We start from the raw sequence: 23742 nt of genomic DNA on the forward strand, positions 1-23742 counted from the left end.
CTTTCCCAACTGGGGCCAGGACTCTTTCCCTCCCACTTGGTAGGAACAACACCAGCAGCCGCCTCTGTTCCTGTCCTGCGCAGAGACTAGGCGGAGCTGCGGGGCAAGTGCCGCGACTTCTTCCGGGACAGCTTCACCACATGCTGCCGCTGCTCCCCCAGGCTTCACATACTGAGCACGAGTGTTCCTTTCTTAGAATTCTCGCCTGCAAGCCAGAAAAGTCCTCGTGAGGACTCGCCATCCTTTTCCGAGGTGGAGGATTTACTGTTTAGAGAGGTGACGTGACTTGGGCTTTGGGGACCCACTCTGGCACGATCAGGATCGAAACCGACCTCGAGGTTCTTGACAATAGAAACAGACATGAGGCCGAGGGTGGTGCGGATGGCGTTTATGATCAGCTCGCCCCCAGGCAACCCCAGGCAAGAGGGAGATGGCCCCGGCAAGAGAGACACGAGGCTGCTTCCCAACAACGCGCGGGAAAGGTTTTTAAGGCGCGGAGGTGGGAGCGCCGTGACGTCTAGGCACGTAGGGGCGGGGAAAGGCGGAGGGTGCGCAGGCGCAGTGGACAGAACACGCTGTTTCCTATGTCCCACGTTTCCTTCAGTAGCTCTCCACCCCTAGGCGTGAATCCTCGCGTTACAATGGAGGGAAAAGTCAGTGGCAGATCAGGGACGGGGTCTGTGGGGGGGGGTGGGTGGGGTGGCTTACTGGTCTAGTCTGGTCTGTGCGGGAGCAAACCGGTTGTAAGGTACATCTGGCGCTTGCCTCCAGCTCGTGGCGTCTCTGCGTGCAGCCCCTGCGAGCTGGGTTAGAGAGATGGGTGATTGCGGTTGGGATGGGAGGGGGCCGACGTGCCCTGCAGGTTCCTAAAAATTAAAAAGAAATGCTCTGCAAAAGAAATGCCTCAGGCAAGGGGACTACGCCTGGGCTGATATTGAAGCGCTTTCATTTTGAAGCGGGCCGAAGTTATAAGGAGATTAGGGCCTGGGGCAACTGTACCCCAACATATGCTTTTCTAGGCAGGGGCCTCAGAATCCCTATCTGTCTCGGACGGAGTGGTGTGCTGGAGCCTGAGCTCCCGCAGCGGCTTCCAGAACCATCGAGCAACACGCTGGGCAGTGCCGTGATCACATGGGCGGTGGCTACCTGAGCCACGGAGACGGGTCAGCCCTGCCAGCCAGGGCTCTTCCCCTTCGACAAGGTGGGTCCCTGAGACTTTTCCAGCACCCCCCCCCCCGCGCCTGACACCCCAAATCCCACTCTATAGCACACAGTTCTGAAGTAAAGGGTATTTTAAGGCTGTCCTTTCATGAGTAATAGTGTAGTTGAGTAGTGGTGTGTAAAATAAAACCAAACCTCATGTTTTGAAATGCAGCCTGCACAGCAGTGCTATGTTACATGTACTTTAATACTGAAATCAGTGTTAAGGAGTTAAATAAATACGTTGATTTAAAAAGTTCTTCTGAGGCGGGGGCCTGTGTGGCTCAGTCGGTTAAGCATGGGATTCCTGGTTTCGGATCGGGTCATGATCTCACGGTCGGTGAGTTTGAGCCCTGCGGTTGGGCTCTGTGCTGACAATGTGGAGCCTGCTTGGGATTTTTTCTCTCTCCCTCTCTCTCTAGCCCTCCCCTGCGCTCTCTCGCTCTCAAAATAAATAAAAACTTTAAAAAAAAGTTCTGAGGCTTTGCACTTACATTTCATGTTTGGTTTAAAAGCCCACGTTTTCGGGGCGCCTGGGTGGCGCAGTCGGTTGGGCATCCGACTTCAGCCAGGTCACGATCTCGCGGTCTGTGAGTTCGAGCCCCGCGTCAGGCTCTGGGCTGATGGCTCGGAGCCTGGAGCCTGTTTCCGATTCTGTGTCTCCCTCTCTCTCTGCCCCTCCCCCGTTCATGCTCTGTCTCTCTCTGTCCCAAAAATAAATAAAAAACGTTGAAAAAAAAAATTAAAAAAAAAAAAATAAAAGCCCACGTTTTCTTAGGACATTTCCCAAGTTTTTGTGTGAAATTTTCTAGGGTTCAGTAGATGGCGCTGCGATACTGTCTTTTTGGTCGGATTTCAGAATTGTTGCTTTCTGGGACACTAATCAGAAACTTGTAATATGCATAGAACAGGTTGGAAGGAAAACCCTGACCTCTTCAGCAAGTTCTAGATAGGTACCAACTAAGATTTAAAGTCTCATTTTTTCAAACCTTTTAAAATTCTGTGCTTTGAGTAAGGTAAATTGTGAGTAAATTGTAAAAACATCCATTCGTTGGGCATTTGTCTTTAATGCCCTTCATCTGAGATTCTCAAGGTATTCTGCTGGGGTTTTCTCTCCAGGTCTTATAATTCAGATGGGTGGATGAACATAGACAAAGCCTTTACTATTCTTTTCACACGTAGAACAACAGAGTCCTGAAAATCATGTTACTCTGCAAATTAGATTTTTACTCGCAGAAAACTGCTTTTCGATTTTTAAAAAGTCCCCAACACTGTAAGAAATAACATGAACTCTCTGTAATGAGTTAAGAATGTGTGACCGGCTGGCTGCTGCCCCTTTCCTGTCGCCCCAAGCCTATCCCTGGAGCTGGCTAATAGGCGTCATCTTGTTCAATGTATTCTTCATTAAATATTTCAGGGATGCAAAATAGGATAGATAATAATATAACAAACATACATGAACCTACACTCAGCTTACGAATCAGAATGTCACGAGTATGCTCACACGCTCTGTATTATTTTCAGTTGCACTGACGGCCCTGCTCCCTCGTATTTAGAGTTCACTTTTTCCATTTGTGTCTTTGTCACCTATCATGCTGACTTTGTCTGCTTGCAACTTGCTTTTTTTCCCATTCAACATTATGTTTTGGAAAACTATCGAGGTTCATATGTAGTTGATTCATTTTTACATTTGCACGTGGAGTGAATTCTCCACACTTTGTTTAAACCATTTATCTATTGATGCATATTCATATTGCTTCCATTTTCCAGTATTACAGACAACACACATTCTTGTTTCTGTGTGAGATAGTCCTTTAAACCTGTACGTTTTACGCACCTTAACTACGTCGTAACAACAACAAGACATAAAAGATACCTATAGATATTGCAGCCAGTTGAACTTTACATCCCCTCATCCAATGTAGTTTGCGTGATTAAAAAAAAAATTTTTTTTTAAATGTTTATTTATTTTGGACAGAGGGAGAAAGACAAAACATGAGCAGGGGAGGGGCAGAGAGGGAGGGAGACACAGAATCTGAAGCAGGCTCCAGGCTCTGAGCCGTCAGCAGAGAGCCTAATGTGGGGCTTGAACTCACAGACCGCGAGATCATGACCTGAGCTGAAGTCCGATTCTCAACTGACTGAGCCACCCAGGTGCCCCTAGTTTGTGTGATTTTTTAAATATTTATTTTGACAGAGAGAGAGTAGGGGTGGGGCAGAGAGAGGGAGAGAGACAATCCTAAGAGGTTCCACACTGCCACCGCGAAGCCTGACACGGGGCTTGATTTCATGAACTGTGAGATCATGACCTGGGATGAAATAAAGAGTCAAATGCTTTACCAACTGAGGCACTCAGGTGCCCCTGTGTGATTTCGGATAGGAGTCCATGATTTAAAAATATTAGAAAGCAGTGGACGAGGGGTTAAAAAGCCACTTAGAGGGCAATTCAGCCTGAGTTCGTTTTCTAAATACCTAAGAGTGGGATGGTAGGTCATAGAGGTACACACAGCACTTTACTTCAGAATGCCAAATAGCTCTGCAAGGTCATGGCAACAGTTCTCACTCCTGTGTTTGGGAACAGCAGCTGCTTTTCATCCTCCCCAATACTGTCAATCTCATTGTTGGTTTTATTTTTCTTTTTTTTTCCTTTTTCTTATTGAAAATTTCAAAAATCTACACAGAATAATGGACTTTCAAGTTCCTGTCATTCAGTTTCAACAATTACTAAGTCATGGTTCTTCTTGAATTCTGTAGCCTCATCCACCCACACCCTCCTCCCCGATTATTGGAAGCAAATCTTAATCATTCCAGGATATTACTGTAAAACACAAGGGCTCGAGCATAACATCTATACCATGATCCTACTTAAAAAAAAAATTAACAGCCATTCCTTAAGCACATCAATAGCCCGTCAGGGTTCAAGTTTTCACGATTGGATTGTCACTGTTTGACTCGAGATCCAAAATAAGAGGCATGAAGTGTGATTGTTGATAATGTCTTACAAATGCCTTTTTTTTTAAAAATTGTTTTTAATGTTTATTTTTTTAGAGAGAGAGAGAGAGAGACAGGGCACAAGCGGGGGAGGGGCAGAGAGAGAGAGGAAGACACAGAATCCGAAGCAAGCTCCAGGCTTCGAGCTGTCAGCACAGAGCCTGATGTGGGGCTCAAACTCACGAGGGATCATGACCTGAGCCGAAGTCGGACTCTTAAATGACTGAGCCACCCAGGTGCCCCCAAATGTCTTTTAACCTATGAATTTTTTCTCCATGCCTTTATTTCTCCTTTTGATATTTTCTTCTTAAAAACCTGGATTGCTCATCCTAGGGAGTTTCCCGTAGTCTGGATTTTGCTGATTGTGTCCCACCTGGTTTTACTTGCTCCTTCATCTCCATATTTTTCTGAAAACCGATGTCACATCACGCTCAGGGTTTTGTTAGAATGTTTTGGACCATAGGTTGCAAAGTGCTCCCTACATCCTTTTGAGATCTCTTTCTATTCAAGGAATCAAGCTGCCCCGCATGGCTTAGGGTCATAGTTCACATGATGAGAGGCAGCAGTGTTCGGGCTTGGTTTATGTGATTTTCACCTCTCCCTTTAGGTAAATTCGATGACAGTCTTGGAGGGGAGTCATTCACCTGAAATATTCAGTGCATCAAAACAGTAACTTCTAAGCCCCAAACAACTTCCCATGTACTTTGGATCCTGGAGTTCCCTGCCCCTTTTCTAATTGGTAAATTACTTTCAGTTTTCATCCAGCCAGTACCTGTAGGATTGGAGTTCAGAAAACTTAAAAAGTCTTCTTTCTTGTTCTTTTTAATTACTAAGAAGAAAACTAGATATCTTTACATGTTTCTAGGCTAGTTGGCTGAATCGGGAGAAGGCAAAATAAGTAGCCTGGAAGCCCACAGAGCAAAGTAAATGATAGGACATTTTTTCATACCACCCTTGCTCTTTAAAATTCACAATCTTGGGCCGCCTGGATGGCTCAGTCGGTTAAGCAGCTGACTTCGGCTCAGGTCATGATCTCACAGTTCCTGGCATTGGGCTCTGCGCTGATGGCTCAGAGCCTGGAGCCTGCTTCAGATTCTGTGTATCCGTCTCTCTCCGTCTCTCTCTTCCCCTCCACCACTCACACTCTGTCTCTGTCTCTCTCTCAAAAATAAATAAACATTAAAAAAAATAAATGCATCGTCTTGGTGAACAATGTGTTACGTAAAAAAGAAAGAGGATTGAAATTTAATTTCTGACCTATCTTCCTTTCCCTTTAAATTCTGGATGGAGGAACTGAACCTGAGAAACTGAATGAAACAAAAAAGAGAAAAGAGGAGGCTTGGGGTTTAATCTGATACGAAGTCATAAACCTTGAGGGGAATCTGGCGTTTTTATGCTTAGTCTAAGTATCTAAGGGATTTCAAATGATCACTGCAAACATAAATAGAATAGCAAAAGCTCTCTATTCTGTTTGTCAGCCTTGGGTTGGTGTTGGGGGAGTGAAAACTCACGTGTAGCACAAATGCCCTTCATAAAGCCAGGTGTGGTTGAGCAGGGCCGGTGCGTGTTAGTCCCAGCAACCTTCTTGCCTTTTACCCCGTGATGGCAAGTTTTCCTATATGTAAATACAACTTTAAGGTCTGGGGAGAATTATTTGAGGCATTGTTTGCTTTAGTCTTTAAAAAAATAATAATTTTGATTATCTTTATTATTCTTGTTTAAATTCAGTTGAGTGAATATCTTTTTTTTGAGTGACATATTCTTTAAAAACAAAGTTTGAATATTGATCAGTAAATTATTAGATGGTTGATTAAGATAAATTTTTTTACTTTGAAACCGGTAAGAGTATGTGTGGTCACACAAAGAATATTTTGCGCGATGGAGATGATTAACCTTTTTATGACTAAATGATGGACTTTGTAAAGCTATAATTGCTAAGCTGTTGAAGGGTTTCACAGATAGTAGATATGAACCATATTTGAACACAACGGGCTCACTAGCAGGTAGGCAATCTGTATTACACACAACTGATAGATGTGGAGAAATCAGGTGATAAAGGGCACATTTACTGAATGGGCCCATTTCCATCAGGTGAAGGAGAAGAAAGACAAATTGGATGTGCAAGCTGACACATGACAGTTAGAGCTCAGAGGGGCCCTAGAAGCATTTCCTCGTTGGGAAAACCAAGGTGTAAGGGGATAACTGGTTTAATATCCCATACCTCATTAGAGGCAGAGCCAGGAAATCCTGATTGAGGCCCCCCCCTTTTTTTTTTTAACATCTATTTATTTTTGAGAGAGAGAGAGAGACAGGAAGGTGGAGTGTGAGTGGGGGAAGGTCAGAGAGGGAGACACAGAGTCCAAAGCAGTCTCAGGCTCCGGGCTCTGAGCCACCAGCACAGAGCCCCACGCAAGCCTCAAACTCATGAACCGCAAGATCACGTCCTGAGCTGAAGTTGGTCGCTTTAACCAAATGAGCCACCCACGTGCCCCATTGAAACCCTTTTCAATACATTCTGATAACTTGTTAACTATGAAAAGGACAGCAGATAAAACAGCTTGTCACGACTAGATGATGGTTGTTCTAAATGAATGCTATAGTGTTTTTATGGCCACGGATCAGAACACAGACTTCAGATGTAAGGCTGCCTTAAAATAACATTTTTTTTCATGCTTTTTCAATTACACGCGTGAACATTAATGGTACCTTAAGCAGAATCATCGTTTAGAATAGTTAACAACAAACTGACACACACAGTCCAGTATGAATTCTTCCATTTTGAGGGTTGGCCACCAGAGGGTGACAATCACTCTCTTTTTCTCCATACAGGATGGACATTATCTGATAAGTTATTGAGATAACTCCATTGGAGGACTGGCCTCTTGCTGCCTGTTCCCACTGCCCTCGTCTGCTGTGGTGTGACTGTGTCAGGTCATTCCCTCTGGTCTCCTGGTTTCTGGTCTTCCATGATCCTGCCAGACAGGTATTTATGACTACATAGCTCTTCCGTTTAAAATCCCTCAAGGACATAGTCCCTTCAGGGATTCTGTGGCATTTTGTATCCCTCTATTTTAGCCATTTATCACACGGAACAACAATGATTTATTGATGTGCCTACCTTCCACATGAGCATATGAACTTCTCTAGGGTGGGACGTTGCCTCAAAAAATATTTTTTTTTCTGTGGCCTTGACTCCTAGCCTGATGCATAGCATATTGTCGGCTGGTTAAGTGAATAACAGCTCATAGTTGAGGAGCCCCATCTGTCATCCTTATTCTGTTTTGATACACACACATGTGGTCATCGGCTCTCTTGGCCTTGCCTCTGATTCACACATCATGAGGCCGAGGAGTGGCCTGATTTGCTGCCTCAACTAAGGCACCCCTCTGGAATGAACTGTTGCTTGAAATTACACATTTTAAACATTGAACACCTTCGTAGGGATTAGTTGACAGCTGAGAACAAGAAGGAGATCTGGGTTGGAGATGAAGGAGTTCGGGGAGGTGAGATGCCTGGGAGGACAGGAGGGTATGAACAAGGTGTCACAAGGGGGGGTTTCCAGTGTCACAATTAGACCTCACAACCTAGGCCATGCTGGCCTTTGTTCCACTTATAGCATCCTCTCGTGGACCATTTTTGACATGGGCTCTGTTTTGCTAACCTGTGAACACAATAATTAAGATACATTTTGGACGTAAAACGTTCTCATTCTTTTTCACCTGGAAACACACCCACGTGATAAGAAGAAACTCAAATAGCACAGAAGGATTAAAAAAACTTATTTCACGCACACCAAGCAACAATCTCTTCTCTTGTCTATTTTAGCTTCCTTAGTTTTTCTTTTTCCTCATTTAAAGTACCCCTTTCCCCTGAAAGTCAAAATGATTACATTTCTGAAAGAATTGGTCTACAATCACCATCGCCTTAAAAACTTTACTGATAAGAGTTTTAAAGAGGTCATATCTAAAACGTGGTTAAGCGGTCATTCGTGTGTCTCTGTATCCTTCTCATCCCTGGGGATACAGAGCCCATCAGCATCTCGCCAAAAGCGGCACTGAGCAGCTGGTGTAGGACGTGTGCCAGAAATGAGTGCGGGAGGTCAATCAGACGTCCGATATTTGCACCAGTTAGTTGCAAAATGAGAGATAGATGGAAACTGTCAGAATGGCTTGTCTGAGTTTGTAACCTACTCCTTTTCACCTCTCGCTGGCAGATGATTTCAGGGGGAAACGAATCTAAGATTGGACAACATGATGATTCTGTTTTGTCTAGACATGGGAGCGAGGTGTAGGCTGCTATGAGTTTAGAAGAAAAGGGGAAAGTTATCGCTATATCTAAATAAGTCCCAGTTGTACAAGGTCCCTAGACACAAATATTTTCATGAAATGTTGACATTTCAAAGATGTAATATGAGGGAACTTTCATTTTTTATATTCATGTATTTTGGACTTGAATGAGTGTGATTGCTTGATATTCACCCCACTTGGAAGATACATGTTTTGAAAGGGCATTGACAATTTCAGTATTTCTTAATATGGTCCCTCTTGTGTTATTTAGAAAAGCTTCAGAAATGGAGAAAGGGTTCCAATCCAGAGACATGTTGAGGTTTTGGGGAAAATCCAGTGTTTCAAAGGCATGTGATGTAAAATAAATCAAAAGAAAGCATTCTGAGACACAAACGAAGAGAACCCAATGCATAAGGGGACTTACTTGGCAACTAGAGGCTTCGTGGTACATTGGCCTAAACAGTTGTCATCTGAGATGATAGCGTTTAGCAGGCTGCTCTGTACAGAGAGGTACTCAGTAGATGTTGTTGGTGACAAAAAGTTTATTATGGAGAAAAAAAGAGTTTTGTGAATGAAGAAAAATTGTGAGGCAACATACCCAAATGTCTTCAATGACTTCAGAACATTTTTTGATATATCAGTGATAGAATAAAATATTTTCCTGATGTATGCAATAAGAATCTGAAGTGATGCTCAGAGAAAATAATTTGGTTAATTCTGGCCTAAAACATTTGAGACAGAAATAAAGCTTTATCTTAATTAACACTGTATTTACATAAAATGTGCCATGATTCAGATCAACCTGGTAAAAGCATATGTTAGAGATGTGGTACTGAATATTTCAGATTCCGATTTGATACTGAATATTTACTATGATTTCTGAATGCTCGCATGTTGAATATTCTTTTTTTTTTAATGGTTATTTTTGAGAGAGACAGAGAGAGAGAGAGAGTGAATGGGGGGGGGGTGTGGGGGCTGGGGAGCAGAGAGTGAGGGAAACACAGAATCCAAAGCAGGCTCCAGGCTCTGAGCTATCAGCACAGAGCCTGACGAAGGGCTCAAACCCATGAACCGTGAGATTATGACCTGAGCAGAAGTCAGACACTTAACCTACTGAGCCCCCCAGGTGCCCCACCCGTTGAATCTTTTTTTTTTTTTTTTTAATTTTTGTCCAAAATGCAAATGTTTAATTCTTTGTTAACAGATGTAATAAGATAACATATAAACATATGTTGTTCTAGAATTTGCATACCAATTTACATTTCTAACAATATTACACAGAAAGAATTAGTTAATACATTATTATTGATGTAGTTATTTTCATTCTTTTAAAAATTTTACTAATAGAATTTCTTGAATATTGCATCATAATGCTTTGTTTTTTCTTTAATTACTGGTAAGGTTGATAATATTTGAATACTGGCTATTGTTTCAAATATGATTTTTTCATAACTTTTATCTCTTTCTTTTTTTAATACTTTCCTTTTTCCTGTATATATATATTTTTAATTTTATTTCTTATTTTTTAAAATTCACATCCAAATTAGTTAGCGTATAGTGCAACAATGATTTCAGGAGGAGATTTCTTAGTGCCCTTTACCCATTTATCCCATCTCCCCTCCCACAACCCCTCCTGTAACCCTTAGTTTGTTCTCCATATTTATGAGTCTCTTCTGTTTTGTCCCTGACCCTGTTTTTATATTATTTTTATTTCCCTTCCCTTATGTTCATCTGTTTTGTCTCTTAAAGTCCTCATATGAAGTCATATGATATTTGTATTTCTCTGACTAATTTCACTTAGCATAATACCCTCCAGTTCCACCCACATAGTTGCAAATGGCAAGATTTCATTCTTTTTGATTGCCGAGTAATACTCCATTGTATATAAATACCACATCTTCTTTATCCATTCATCCATCGATGGACATTTGGGCTCTTTCCATACTTTGGCTGTTGTCGATAGTGCTGCTTTAAACATGGGGGTGCATGTGTCCCTTCGAAACAGCATACCTGTATCTCTTGGATAAATGCCTAGTAGTGCAATTGCTGGGTCGTAGGATAGTTCTATTTTTAATTTTTTGAGGAACCTCCATACTGTTTTCCAGACTGGCTGCACCAGCTTGCATTTCCAACCTGTCGAATATTCTTGAAGAAATACCTTTAAGTTGGATTCTTCCACTGGGATTCTATTCTTTTGTTCCAATATTTACATGAAGATAACTCCCTCTTGTTTTTCCATTTTGAGTGAGCAAAATCTGTTGTAGGAGAGTCCAGAATGAGAAAAACAATGACAATTTGAAAAACATACCTCCCTCCCTTTAGAACTTTGCACTAGAATTCCTTTTATGGACGAAGTCCAGCTGATCAACCTTTCTGGCCCTGTTTTGTCTCCTGCCATTCTGCTTGGGCTAAAGAAATTGAGAAGACAGTGGACAGAGTGGGAGTTGAGGTGGGTGGCAGGGTGAAGCAGGAGACCCCTTCCTGCCCAGGGAAGTTGTCTTCTGTTCACCACAGGACCTGGAGCCCATTGAGGCCAGATCCCACTGAGGTTTGTTTTCACAGATAGCTGAAGAATTGTTTTCCCTTGGGGTTTGCACTCATTTATTTGTGTCCTCCCCAAATCTCTTGACTCAGTGTTAGACAAACTCCCAACAATGAGCTGGACAGAATTCCAAATGACAGAGTTCATTGCCTCACATCATGGAGTGGGAATCACAGAGCTCACTTCTGTGAGGGAGGGAAGTCTGCCAAGTGTCGGGCGTCGGTTCCACCGAGATATGCAGGGTATCACAGGGCCAGTGCTGCCAAAGTAGACACGCTGTCCTCCCCTGACACAGGAAGAAGTGCGCCCTGGGAAACCAGCACAGACTCATAGAGATGCAGGGTGAGGAGGAACATTACATAGGAGGAAGTAAAAAACAAAACAAAACAGAACAGAACCCCCCCAAACTTGTGTTTTTTCTTTTTTCCACAGTAGAGCTTATAGATGTGGAAGTAAAGGAAAAAGAGGTGAGAAGGGGTGAGGTGAAAGGGGCTCCATGGTGAGGTGAGGCTGCAAAGCTGGTCAATATTAATTTTACTTGCCTTTCATTTACTTCAGTACTTAAAAACATTTTTTGAGCGGCCCCCTTTTGTTGCCAGACAGTGTTCTAGGAGCTAAGACTATAGTAGTGAAAGACCAGGTCTCCGCCATCATGGAATTTGCATTTATGTTTGCACGCATGTTATTATTTATATAACATAATAATTTATATAGATATGCACATGTCATTTATGTATGAATGTATTTATACATATGTGTAAATATATGTTCTGTGTTATACATAATCTACAAATTTTATATGTTTTATATATATATGTAATATTCTAGTAAGAGAGAATGACAATAACCAAGTAACCAATGAAACAAATAAATAGATCATGTAAATGCTATTATGGAATTTACATTTATATATACACATATGTTGGGGCACCTGGGTGGCTCAGCCGGATAAGTGTCTGACTTCATCTCAGGTCATGATTTCACGGTTCGTGGGTTCGAGCCCTGCATCGGGCTCTGTGCTGACAGCTCAGAGCCTGGAGCCTGCTTCCGATTCTGTGTCTCCCTCTTTCTGTCCCTCTCCTGCTCATGCTCTGTTTCTTTCTCTCTCTCTCAAAAAAATAAATAAATGTTAAAAATTTATGTATACACATGTGATTTTTTATATAACATAATAGTTTATATAGATAAATACATGTTATTTATGTATATATGTATTTATACATATGTATAAATATATATTATTTATATATAACCTACAAATTATGTAGATTAAACAAGTAACCAATTAAACAAATACATTCAGCTAGCAATAGGTGCTGTGAAATAAAGCAGAGCCAGGGAATAAAGAGTAAGAGTGTGTGTGTGTGTGTGTGTGTGTTAAATAGAATTTATTTTTTTTGAGAGAGAGAGCACGTGCACAAGTGGAGGAGGGGCAGAGAGAGAGAAAGAGACAGACAGACAGACAGACAGAGAATCCCAAGCAGCCTCCACACTCAGCTCGGAAGCCCAACATGGGGCTTGATCTCATGACCTTGAGATCATGACCTGAGCCAAAATCAAGAGTCAGATTGAGCCACCCAGGTGCCCCATTATGTGTGTATTTTAGACAAGCAGCCAGGAAAGGCTTCTAGGAGGAAGTGATACTTGAACAGAAAACCTAGAATGAGGGGTGAACAATTCAGATGAGTAATTTATCGTAAAACTGGGGAGCGATTTTCCTTTCCTCCAGCTCAGGATGCTGGATATCCCTGGGGCTGGGACCACAGCCCCACTTATGGAATCACAGAGAGACCAGAAATTAGAGATCCTCTACTTCAGACACATTGGTGGTGGACGATGAACGGGAGAGCTATGGCTTGGCCGGGAAGGCTGGGTCTGAGACGAGGTGAGGGAAAGCAGTGCCTCCCGTTCCCATGGACTGTGGGTAGAAGAGGCACAGTTAGTTGGCTCTGGAAGTGTAGCCTTGACTCCCAGCACTGCTGCTCATCAGCTGGGTGACCGGAACAAGTTATTCAGCCTCTCTGTGCATTAGTTTCTTCATCTAGAGAATGGGGTTAATAGGGTCCCTCTGTCACAGGGCTGTTAGGATTAGCTGAGCTCATATACATGCAGAGTCCTTAGGACAGTGCCTGGCATGTAATAAGTTCCATGGGAGTGTTGGCTGTCATATACCCGTCTCCCTCCTCAGGGACCCTCCATTTTCCCGCACGCTTACTCAAAAGGTTGATTAAGGACCACCTACGATAAGGTCATTATTCCACCCTGTTGAAGCCAGTGCCCTCAGAGCCTAGTTCACCCTTGCAACCTTCCTTACTGAACCTAAACACAAAAGAGCTGATTGTTTTTGCCTCACAGACAATATGGCACCTTTCCTGGCTCCAGGAGGGGATTTCTCCCGTAGGGATGGATGCAACTTTCTACCCAGAGGTGAGGGAAAAAGTTAAATTTAATCTTCCTTGGGAAATCTCAGTACCTGAAGCACCTGTGTCATCAATGCCATATGCAGAAAACTCTTTTCAGTAGCTTGTAGGAAAATGCAGAAGAAATAAAGAACATGGCGATTGTTCAAAAATGCCCATTTGGTCATGTCGCTCTTCTGCTTAAGACATTTTAATACTTAATATCTAAATAGTAATATTTAATACTTAATATCCAGTGGCCCATTGCTGACTGGATAGAGTACAGACTCTGGTTTGAGGGTGTTCATGTTTTTCCCCTACTTAACTTTCTGTCCTCACCTGTCCACACTCCACAGGCCTCCCCTGGTAATTCCAGCCTCATAGAACTTCTTTCAGTTTTCGCAGCCAGCCAAGCTCTGTCTGACCTCCATATTGCATATGTTTTAGCCAGAGCATTGCCCTCTGCCCCTGGCCCCTCCTGTCCTTCACCTGACCTCAGGTGATGCACTCGAGAAGTCTCTCTTCATTCATTCCTGGTTCTGGGAGGCCCTCCCGGGTCTTCCAGGTCTGCGTGAGGGGCTCTCTTACGTGCTGCCTTAGCAACTGCCACTTTCTGCATCCCTGACGGAGTCAATTACTCAGAGTATGTCATTGCATGCCCGTTATCCCCATGTCCCCTCTGCTGCGATCAGAGTAGTAACTCATGAGTTTCCTTCCCCAGGGCTTGTTCTCTGCTTTCTGGGAGTTCACAGTCTGTCTGATGGAAGGGCTGCACATCACATACAAAGCCAGCAGTCCAGCCAGTGCCTCTAGCAAGTAGACTTCTGGCAGATTGGCCCAAACGTAACTAGAGCACCAGGACGAGGCAGGGAGTGTTCGGAGGTCTGCCTGGGGGGGGGGGTGGGGGGTGGGGGGGAGGGCACAGGTGTCCAATCATGCAGGCCTTTGTCAATGAGATGAGAGTTCACTGTCATGGGAGCATAATAGGTGACAAGGAGGAGTTTTAAGCAAGGGGAATGGGCTGTCTTTCAAGTTCATCATGACAGAACAATCCCACTCATCTGATCTGCTGAGTCCGAGCCTCACCGGCTTCTTTCCTATAGGCTGTCTCGAGACCCCCGCCGATTTGTCACCTCCCAGCTCTGCATGACCCTTTTCAGCTGCATGACCTGGTGCAAATTGTTCAGTCCTCCTCCTCCGGCATCACTGTCGTCACATGACTGATAGGAGTAATAACAGAACCTACTTACAGGGGTTTGTGAGGATTTAAAGAGGTAATGTCAGTGCAGTGCCTATGACCGTGACTGGAGCAGAATGCAAGAGTAAATGACAAAGACCGTAGTCGGTGGTCATTCAGGCAGTACAAGTAACAGCAGTAACAGCAGCACAGGGGACAGGGGGTAGCTCAGTCCGTTCAACGTCCAACTCTTGATTCTGGCTCAGGTCATGATCTCACGGTTTATGAGATCGAGCCCCGTATTGGGCTCTGTGCTGGCAGCATGGAACCTGCTTGGGGTTCTCCCTCTCCCTCTCTCTCTCTCTCTCTCTCTCTCTCTCTCTCTCTCTCTGCCCCCTCCCCAGCTCACACTTGTGCGCGCACGCTCTCAAAATACATAAATAAACGCTAAAAAAACCCAATGGCATAGAGGAGCTGTCCACAGGATCGGTACTCCAGCAGGTGCGAGAAGACCTTTTACTGCTCCCACCAGTGAAAAATGTGGGGAGAGGGGAAGCTTGTGGGAAAGAGTGAAAAAAGTATTCTCAGATCTCCCACCTCCCTTTGTGGACTGTGTAGTCGGATAGCATGCGCTATAAATTGGATTTTAGAGAGCATTTTATGCGTTTTCCTGTACCCCACTTGAGTGTGAGCATCAGAGCTAGGGCCACCCTTCTCGCCGTTTCTAGCTCTGCAGCACACTAAGGTATGCCGTTCTTGCCCCTGCTGTAATCTTTTCGATATGAGTGTAAGGAGTCCTCCACTGAAGCCTCTGGGAGATCTGGATTTCCCTGGGTGATCAAAGTGTAGACGCAAGGTGTGAAAAAGGGAGGTCACCTTGGGGTCAGTCCTCCCTTGGAAACGTGTTTCTGTATTTGAAATCAACCTTATCTAAATAACTTTTAGAGAAGGCAATCATTCTTGTATATTAGGTCACACCCCCTCAAGACTCTACCTTCTGTCAAATCTCTCCCCAAATACTCCCTTACAAAGCCATTAATCTCTTATCTCTGCTGTTCAGATTTGAATCCTTTTTAAAAAAATGTTTTTAAATGTTTGTTTAGTTTTGAGAGAGAGAGAGAGAGAGAGAGAGAGAGCAAGTGCAGGAGTGCATGAGCAGGGGGAGGGGCAGAGAGAGAAGGAGACACAGAATCGGAAGCACGCTCCACACTCTTAACACAAAGCTGGACGTGGGGCTTGAACCCACGAACTGTGAGATCATGACCTGGGGTAAAATCAGACACTCAACCAACTGAGCCACCCAGGCACCCCTAGATTTGAATCCTTAAAAAAAAAAAATTGTTTTTAATGTTTATTTTGGGGGGGGGGAGGGGGGGGGAAAGAGGGAAACAGAATCCAAACCAGGCTCCAGGCTCTGAGTGGTCGGCATAGAGCCTGACAGAGGGCTTGAACTCACGAACCGTGAGATCATGACCTGAGCCAAAGGTGGACGCTCAACCGACTGAGCCACCCAGGCGCCCTGGAATCCTTTTTTGAAAAGAGATTGGCATAGAGGAAAATTACTAAAGCTACATCAGCCTTCTTCCCCCTAGGAGGAAGAGAACAGCGCCTTAGCTTCTTGCCCACTTCAGCTCGATGTGGCTGCGTGGAGCCCCAACTCAACACCTTTCAAAACCTGCTGTACGTACGGACAGCAAATTCAGGGTCACTCGCAGATGCCAGAGTAGCAACGGCCTCCGCACTCAGCTCTCAGAAACAACTCTCCCTCCTTTCCAAATTCAGGAGCAACAATTCCCAGACTCTCGAGGTGAGCCGTGCACAGGGCAGTAAATTCAGTAGAAACCAGGCCAAGGCATAGGCTGAAAGGTGGTACGTTGAGAAGAGTGAAAAGGAGGGCAGGCCTCACATGAGGGCTTTGCCAGCCTTCCCCTGGTTTCAGCAGTGTTCGGGGGTACTGGTGTCAAAGTTTTAAAAAATAAAGGAGTTTAAACAAAAAAATCAAACCAGGAGTGTATATATTTTTGGAAGAAGTGCTAAATTCCATGTGGGTTTGGTATAGCATTCTGTTCCTATTACTCAAATTGATTTAATTTTGATATTGATTTTTTAAAACATTTTTAATATTTTATTTATCTTAGAGAGAGACAGAGAGACAGAGACAGAGTGTGAGTGGGGGAGGGGCAGAGAGAGGGAGAGACACAGAATCTGAAGCAGGCTTCAGGATCTGAACTGTCAGCATAGAGTCCGATGTGGGCCTCGAACATGTGACCATGAGATCATGACCGGAGCTGAAGTCGGACACTTAATCGACTGAGCCACCCAGGTGCCTCTTCAATATTGACTTTAAAGGCTGAAGGGTTTGTATGTTTGGATGATTCAGTGATTCAAGTCTTTATTGAGGATCCAGTGATTGCTCTGAAAACTGCAGATGGACCTCAGAGGGCTGTCCTAGCCAGAGCTGACTTTCCTGTGATAGCCCCTGGAGACACTTGATGCCTAAAAGACAGAGAAAATTAAGCTCCAGTTAAAGCGTTTGCAGAGAGAGCATTGAAAGTGCGGAGGCAACCTAGATGCGCAGCAATCAAACTATCCTGGAATAAGATGACTTCCAGTTTAATATCTGCTTGGTAAACAATGGAATGCACAGAAGCAGTGAATTCTGGAACTTTTCTATATAGGACTTCACATGTTGTAGCAGCATTTGAACCAGTGACTCATGGTATCATTAAAGAATTATTTCCAGGGTGCCTGGGTGGCTGAGTCCCACTCTTGATTCTGGCTCAGGTTATGATTCCCCAGGTCGGGGGATCGAGCCTTGAGTTGGGCTCCAAGCTGAGCAGGGATCTGCTTAAGATTCTCTTCCTCCCCCCCGTTCGCCTCTCTCAGGCCACCTGGATGGCTCAGTTGGTTAAGTGTCCAACTTCAGCTCAAATCATGATCTCACAGTTTGTGAGTTTAAACCCTGCGTTGGGCTCTTGTGCTGACAGCTTGAAGCCTGGAGCCTGCTTCGGATTCTGTGTCTCCATCTCTCTCTGCCTCTTTCTCTCTCTTTCTCTCTCAAAAAACAAATATTAAAAAAAAAAAAAAAGATTCTCTCTCTCTCTCTGTCTCCTTCTTCCTCTACCCCCTCTCCCTGTCTTGAGCTCTGTCTCTCTCTCTCTTAAAAAAAAGGTGCTAACACACCTCAACTAAATAAATGCACCCCATGGTGCCAGAGACTACTAGTTATGTCCTAATACTGATTTTCCTCATCTTTCATAGTGATGAATTACTGCCTGGGCTCAAGACCTTATACTATAGCTAGATGTGGCCGTGTAACTGTACAGGCTGGTGGTTTACTAATGGAAGTGAGGTGTGCCATTCCCCTCTTTATACCTCTTGGGTTTTCCCTTAAACGGAAGGGCATGATGTTCTCTTGCCCTTTTCTCCATAAGCTAAAGTGCAGACATAATAGAGCAACCAACTTGAACCATGAGATGCAAGCCATTTGGAGGATTCAGAGCACAAGAAACAGTGACTCAGACCCTTGATGATTGCGTGGCCTCCATCCGGGCCTGGACTGCCTTGCCTGACTATGTGAGAGAGAAATAACCTACTAGCTTTTAAAGCCGTATTTGTTTTGGATTTCTTTGTTACAGCAGTCAAACCTGCGTCCCAACCCAAATATTGATGTCTTAGGTTCAGAACGGATGCATACCGGAGTTATTCTTTGGTTTCGAGATGTATCCTCTCTTGCTTTTCTTTTACAGCACATATTCCATGCATTTTCCCATGGTTATTTCTACACAAATGGTAGATTTTAATGTCGTATTTTTTTCAGTGTCCATTGGTATCTGTAGGATCTAGGCAGCCAGTCACCAGTAGTAAGTGATATTTCTCTTCCTCTCTGATGAATTAGGTGCCCCTGTGGACTCATCTTCGGGTTTTGACAAGTCCTTGTAAACTAGACTGACTCTTGGCTTGAGTGGGCACAGCAAACGGTGCATCGCAGGCAAAGGAGGTGCTGTTTTGTGCTGGCCACTACTTTCTTTGGTCTAAAGGGAATTTCAAGGGCGGGGGGGGGGGGGTTGGGGAATGTAGGTTGAGTCTTAAGCAAGATGCAAAAATCTCTTTCCAGGTTTCTCAAATTTTGATTTTATAGCTCAGTTTACCATAGTATAGGTAAGTAAGGAAAATAGTCCTCTACCAGAAGTGTGTTCCATTCAGAATTTCAGCTTTTTTTGGACCAGTAGAAAAATAGCTAAGATGTCTTGAGAATTCACGTTCCCCGGGGTGATGCAGGGGTTTTACGTGCGTTAAGGTGTCGAGTCATCTCAGCACAAGGTAGGTGGAACCACTCGCTTTTGTCTCCATTTTGTAGGTGAGGAAATTAACCCTTAGAAGGGCTTAGTGACTTGGCCAAGTACACATCTAGTTGTGGCAGTGTCAGGACTGAATCCTAGTCTGACTTCTAGACTCCAAATGCTTAACCCAACCACACTGCATGCTTAAAACCAGCGGGCTTTTCGTGGTTTTTCTAATAGCTTCTTTCTCTGGTTCAGCTGTTGTTACACGATTTGTACCTGGCACTTACAAGTTACTTGTTAATGTAAAGACATTTACAAGCGAGAAGCTGGGAAAAATTCCAACAGTACAACGATTTCACCAGTATTTTCAATATACTTCTCCTTTGGTTTGTTTCTGATGGGGGGGGGGGGGGGGGAATGGGGACAATTGGTAGCAGTGAGAAATAGATACATATTTGTAAAGTTCAGTTAATATACAGTGTTATATTAGTTTCGGGTATATGATATAGTGATTTTAATAGCAATTAGCCTCTTAATATGGCCTGATGTCATAATATAACAATGAATTAATACTTTTTAAACAAATATATTTAAAAACTGTGTCTTTGACCTTTTAAAAAACAAAATTCAGCTGAATAAATTTGAAGATCTAATTGGCATTATTCGGAGATTCATGAACAGGACAGCTTCTTATCTAGCAAGTAGAAAGGAGCTACCAGATGCTGTACAAAATAGAAGGCTTTTATAAGCAGAAGGGAGCAGGGACAAGGAAGTCTTAACAAAAAAGGGATTATTTCAGGCAGTCACCTTCCTTTGGGTAAAGGGCTGGGGTCTGTCATTCAGACCATCTCACTGTAGTATTGATCAGAAAATTCCAGACTGATTGGTTTAAATATATATATTTTTTAATATTTTTTAACGTTTATTTATTTTTGAGAGACGGAGCACAAACAGGGGAGGGGCGGCGAGAGAGGGAGGCACAGAATCCGAAGCAGGCTCCCGGCTCTGAGCTGTCAGCACAGAGCTGGAACCCACAGGGGGCTGGAACCCACGAACCGTGAGATCATGACCTGAGCTGAAGTCAGACCCTCAACCAACTGAGCCGCCCAGGCGCCCCGGACCGATTGGTTTAAAATTCCACTTCTGGGAGAAGCTGAAGCTGCAGTTAGGTGAGGTGTTAAGTCTCGGTTTGCAGCCATGGAGCTTAGCACAGGTGACCGCAGTTTGGGCCGGTTTCTTTTTAAACGATTCCTGTGCTCCTATTGTTGAGAACACCTTTAGAACTCATTTAAAAACAGCACTCAACAACCGTGCTGACTGGGTGTTCTTCATGGGTCAAATATTGGCCTGTCACAGGTTCCACTAGTGGGACAGTGTTCCTCAGAAACAACTGGTAACTGGAGTGAGTGTATACGATGAAGAATTCTTAGTCCTTAAATGAAATACAGGTGTGAAGTAATGAGCCTCATTTTCTTAGGAGCAGGTGGCTCTGAGGGCCCCCAGCTCCAAAAATGTTTTAAGTAGGACGGCAACGCTGGAATGATTGTAGTTTTCTGATACCCGCTTTAAAGAACTCATTGGGACACAGTGGACCTCTGGGATGCTTATTTTTAAGAAGTCACAAAAATGCAAGGGTCCGTTGACGGTGTCACTGGAGCGATTGACAGCCTCCCCTCTGGCTTCCGCTTCCAGCAACCAAATTATTTACCTCCCTGTGCCTTAAGTGGTTGCTGAATAACCAGTGGATTCCTGCCCTTTCTGTACCTCTCTATTTTAGACTGAAAAGAAAGAAAACTCCCACATTCCTCATTGAAGGCTCTGTGAGTCCTAAAGAGTTCCTGGTCTTCCTGTTTAATTCTCCTGCGTTCTGGGAAATATGTGCGATGTAAAACTTAGTGATAAAGGGACGTGACAGACTTCTGAAGAGGTGACAGAAGCTCAGCCTCCAAAAGGCGGTCTGCAGGATTTTTGTGACCCTCATTCCACGTGGGTGACTACAGTGCTCTGCCCACGGTAACATCCAAGACCAACAAACGACAGCCGAAGAGAATGGTCTCCGATAAGAGTGACGTTCTCTGCCTGGAGCCATCTGCAGGCTGAAGTATGTTGATAAGCACGCCATAAATTGTAACCTTAACAAGCCATCCTCCAGTTTTAGAGGGAAGCCAGTGCAGCCCACTGCATAGATAAGAGCTCATTCTCAAGTCCAGAGAGGAAAGGTTACAAGCAGCTCTCTCTTTTCTCCCTGAGCTAGCTGCTGTACAAAGGAAACTGGTGAGGCAGTGACAATGGCCACCAAAATTGTTTCCATTTTCTGCAAATCACTCTCCCCAAGAGTGGAGACCCTTTCCAAGTCACATAACCGTGTCAAGTTTGGGTCATTAATCACTGTCCCCGGCACTGGAGGATCCTTTGGTTAATGGCGTTACTTCCTGAGCCAGGCTTCTCACTATCTATGGGCAGGATTTATGCCTCATTATTCTCTTGGCTAAAGAGTTCCTCAAATTTCCTGAGGCTTTCCTCTCCCCACAGGATGAGGAGGAAGAGGACAACTCCCATTCTGGGTCGTGCTTTGTTTTTCCCTTTGAATTATGAGTGATCTATGCTGCTTCTCCCTCTTAGCCGTCACTATAACTGATGGGCCTCTAGATTTATTGGTTCAATTAGGGCTCTATCTACATGACAGCAACTGGTGGGTTTGCTCTAGTTCCCAACAAAAGTTGTGAATTGGGTAGTGAAAAGTATTGATCCATTTGCTGATCAGTTGAATGTAATCTGTCAGAGTAACCTCTGAACGGTGAGTAAATAATCCAGGGATCATATACAACAGTGTTATGGAAAGGAAACTTTTCAAAATATTGTCTTTTCCACCACATAGTGCTGTAGTTTGGCAGTTCTGATCTTGTTTCTGCCAAGTCGATATAGCAAAATGTATATTATTTTCTGTTAACCAGCTATCAGGCTAAGTAAAATGTGAATTTTGAGAGTTCATTCCTAACAACTCCTTTTAATGAACACCTGGTCAACCAAGTTACTCAGATCTGATGTCATAGACTGCACAACCTCAGGGAACCATTTAGATTATTTGACTGGAAAAATAATTGATTTAAAACCAACACAAATGCCAAAGTAGTAGATGTAGGTAGCCTCTCTGTTTATCATTTCCTTGGCCTCCCTCATTAACTGAACCCCATTATGTTGAGGTATTTGGTGACGATGTGCTTCACAGGTCCTCCCCTGTCCCAGGAGTGAATGTTGACAAGGCACATCCACTGCTCTTGCCCACCCCTGGAATGGGTGTGGTCTTGTGACATAACTGGTCAATGAGTCATGAGAGGGAATCTGCTGGGACGATTTTGAGAAAGTTCTTGCACCCTAATAAAAATTGATAAGAAGAATAACTGACCTTTTCTGGTTCTGGACAAGCTCTGTAAAAAGGTGGAAGTTGCTGAAGCCATCGGGTCATCATTGGTGGGGGGAGAAGGGTGAGTTGAAGGTCCCAACAAGCTGAGGATGGCAGAGCAGAGCAGAAAGTTAAAAGAAACTCCTGCACCGCAGTGCTGAGCTGTCCTGAAACCACCTTGCCCTTGGATTGTTTTGTTATATGGGATAAGAAACCCCTTATTGTTCAATGCACCAATAGTTGGGTTCTCTGCCACTTGCGACCGAAAAGCATTTTAACAGATCTCAGCACAGATGTAAGTGTAATAGTGTTGATGGAAGCCTGAAGACCTATGGTCTGAAACCTTGAGCAAAATCATTCCTGGCTCTGGTGTGAGTTGGAAACCTGTCAAAAATTTTTTTAAGTTCTGGATCAAATACTCAGGAATCGGGGGCAAGACTCTAATTCAGAGAGGAAATCAAGCCTAGAATTTCAGTGTGAAGGCAGAAATGATGTCGACTGTAAGGACTGAAAAGTGCACACTGTGCTCTTATGCCAGACGCAAAAGGCCGTACAGGGTACGATTCCATTTACATGAAATGTACAGAGTAAGCAAGTCCGCAGGGACAGAAAGCAGATTAGTGTTTGCCAGGGTCTGAGGGATGAGGGGAAACGGGGAGTGAGTAATGGGAACGGGCTTTCTTTTTGAGGTAGTGAAAATATTCTGGAACTAGATAGTGGTGATGGTTGCCGAACACCGAACGTACCAAATGTCACTGAATTGTACACTTAAAATGGATAAATAGTGAATTTTATGTTATGTGTCTTTTCCCACAACAAAATAAAATTTTCAAAAACATGAAATAAGCCTAGTGCGGCAGTGACACTATAAGGAGAAACATTCCTGTTCGTGAAATAAATTCATCATAAAGTCTTTGAAAAATTTTTAACTTCATAATTGTTTTTCCCCACATTTTATGATGAATGAAATGGTAGCTGTTTACAAACATGTTTTCATTTAACAGATCATTTTTAATTAAAACTCTTTTTTTTTTTTACTGAAAATGAATTTTTAAAAAAAGGACGACAAATGTAACACCTGTTTTTGACTGTTGTCTAACTATTAGGTCCTATGGGCTACCAGTCAGTTATGAAACATTTATTAGGTCCCTATATACACAAAGACTGGCCTAGGCTCTGAGATTAAGGTTCTGAGAAGAACCTTGTCTGAAAATAAAAATATTGACTCTGTAGAATAAGCCTATATTCTGGACAAAGGCCATTCCTATGCAAACAGGAAAGGCTCCTAGCTCATGATGGAACAGGGTAATGTATTTAGCTCTAATTGGAAGTAAATATGAAATTTTCAAGATCAAAAGAATATAGGGATCAATGTTGCCATTGTTTATCTCGTCTATTAGTGTAAAGCTATATATCCAATTCCAACTGTGTATGTTTGTTCAGTATAGGAACAGCCTG

General features: G+C 43.5%; 1 long non-coding RNA gene across 2 annotated transcripts; it reads left to right on the forward strand.

Annotated features, from left to right (window-relative positions):
• Window positions 1-552: 552 nt before the first annotated feature.
• Window positions 553-23089, forward strand: LOC132695063 (uncharacterized). 2 transcript variants are annotated; one of them, XR_014137875.1, is made up of 5 exons: window positions 553-623; window positions 1020-1201; window positions 7021-7174; window positions 18494-18595; window positions 20659-23089. It is a non-coding gene; the product is annotated as an uncharacterized LOC132695063 (long non-coding RNA). The 2 variants fall into 2 exon arrangements; XR_014137874.1 differs by lacking the exon at window positions 553-623 and adding an exon at window positions 716-807.
• Window positions 23090-23742: the final 653 nt, after the last annotated feature.

The sequence above is a fragment of the Panthera onca genome, chromosome B4 (genome assembly GCF_046562875.1).
Source record: "Panthera onca isolate mPanOnc1 chromosome B4, mPanOnc1 haplotype 2, whole genome shotgun sequence".
NCBI classification, from domain to species: domain Eukaryota; kingdom Metazoa; phylum Chordata; class Mammalia; order Carnivora; family Felidae; genus Panthera; species Panthera onca.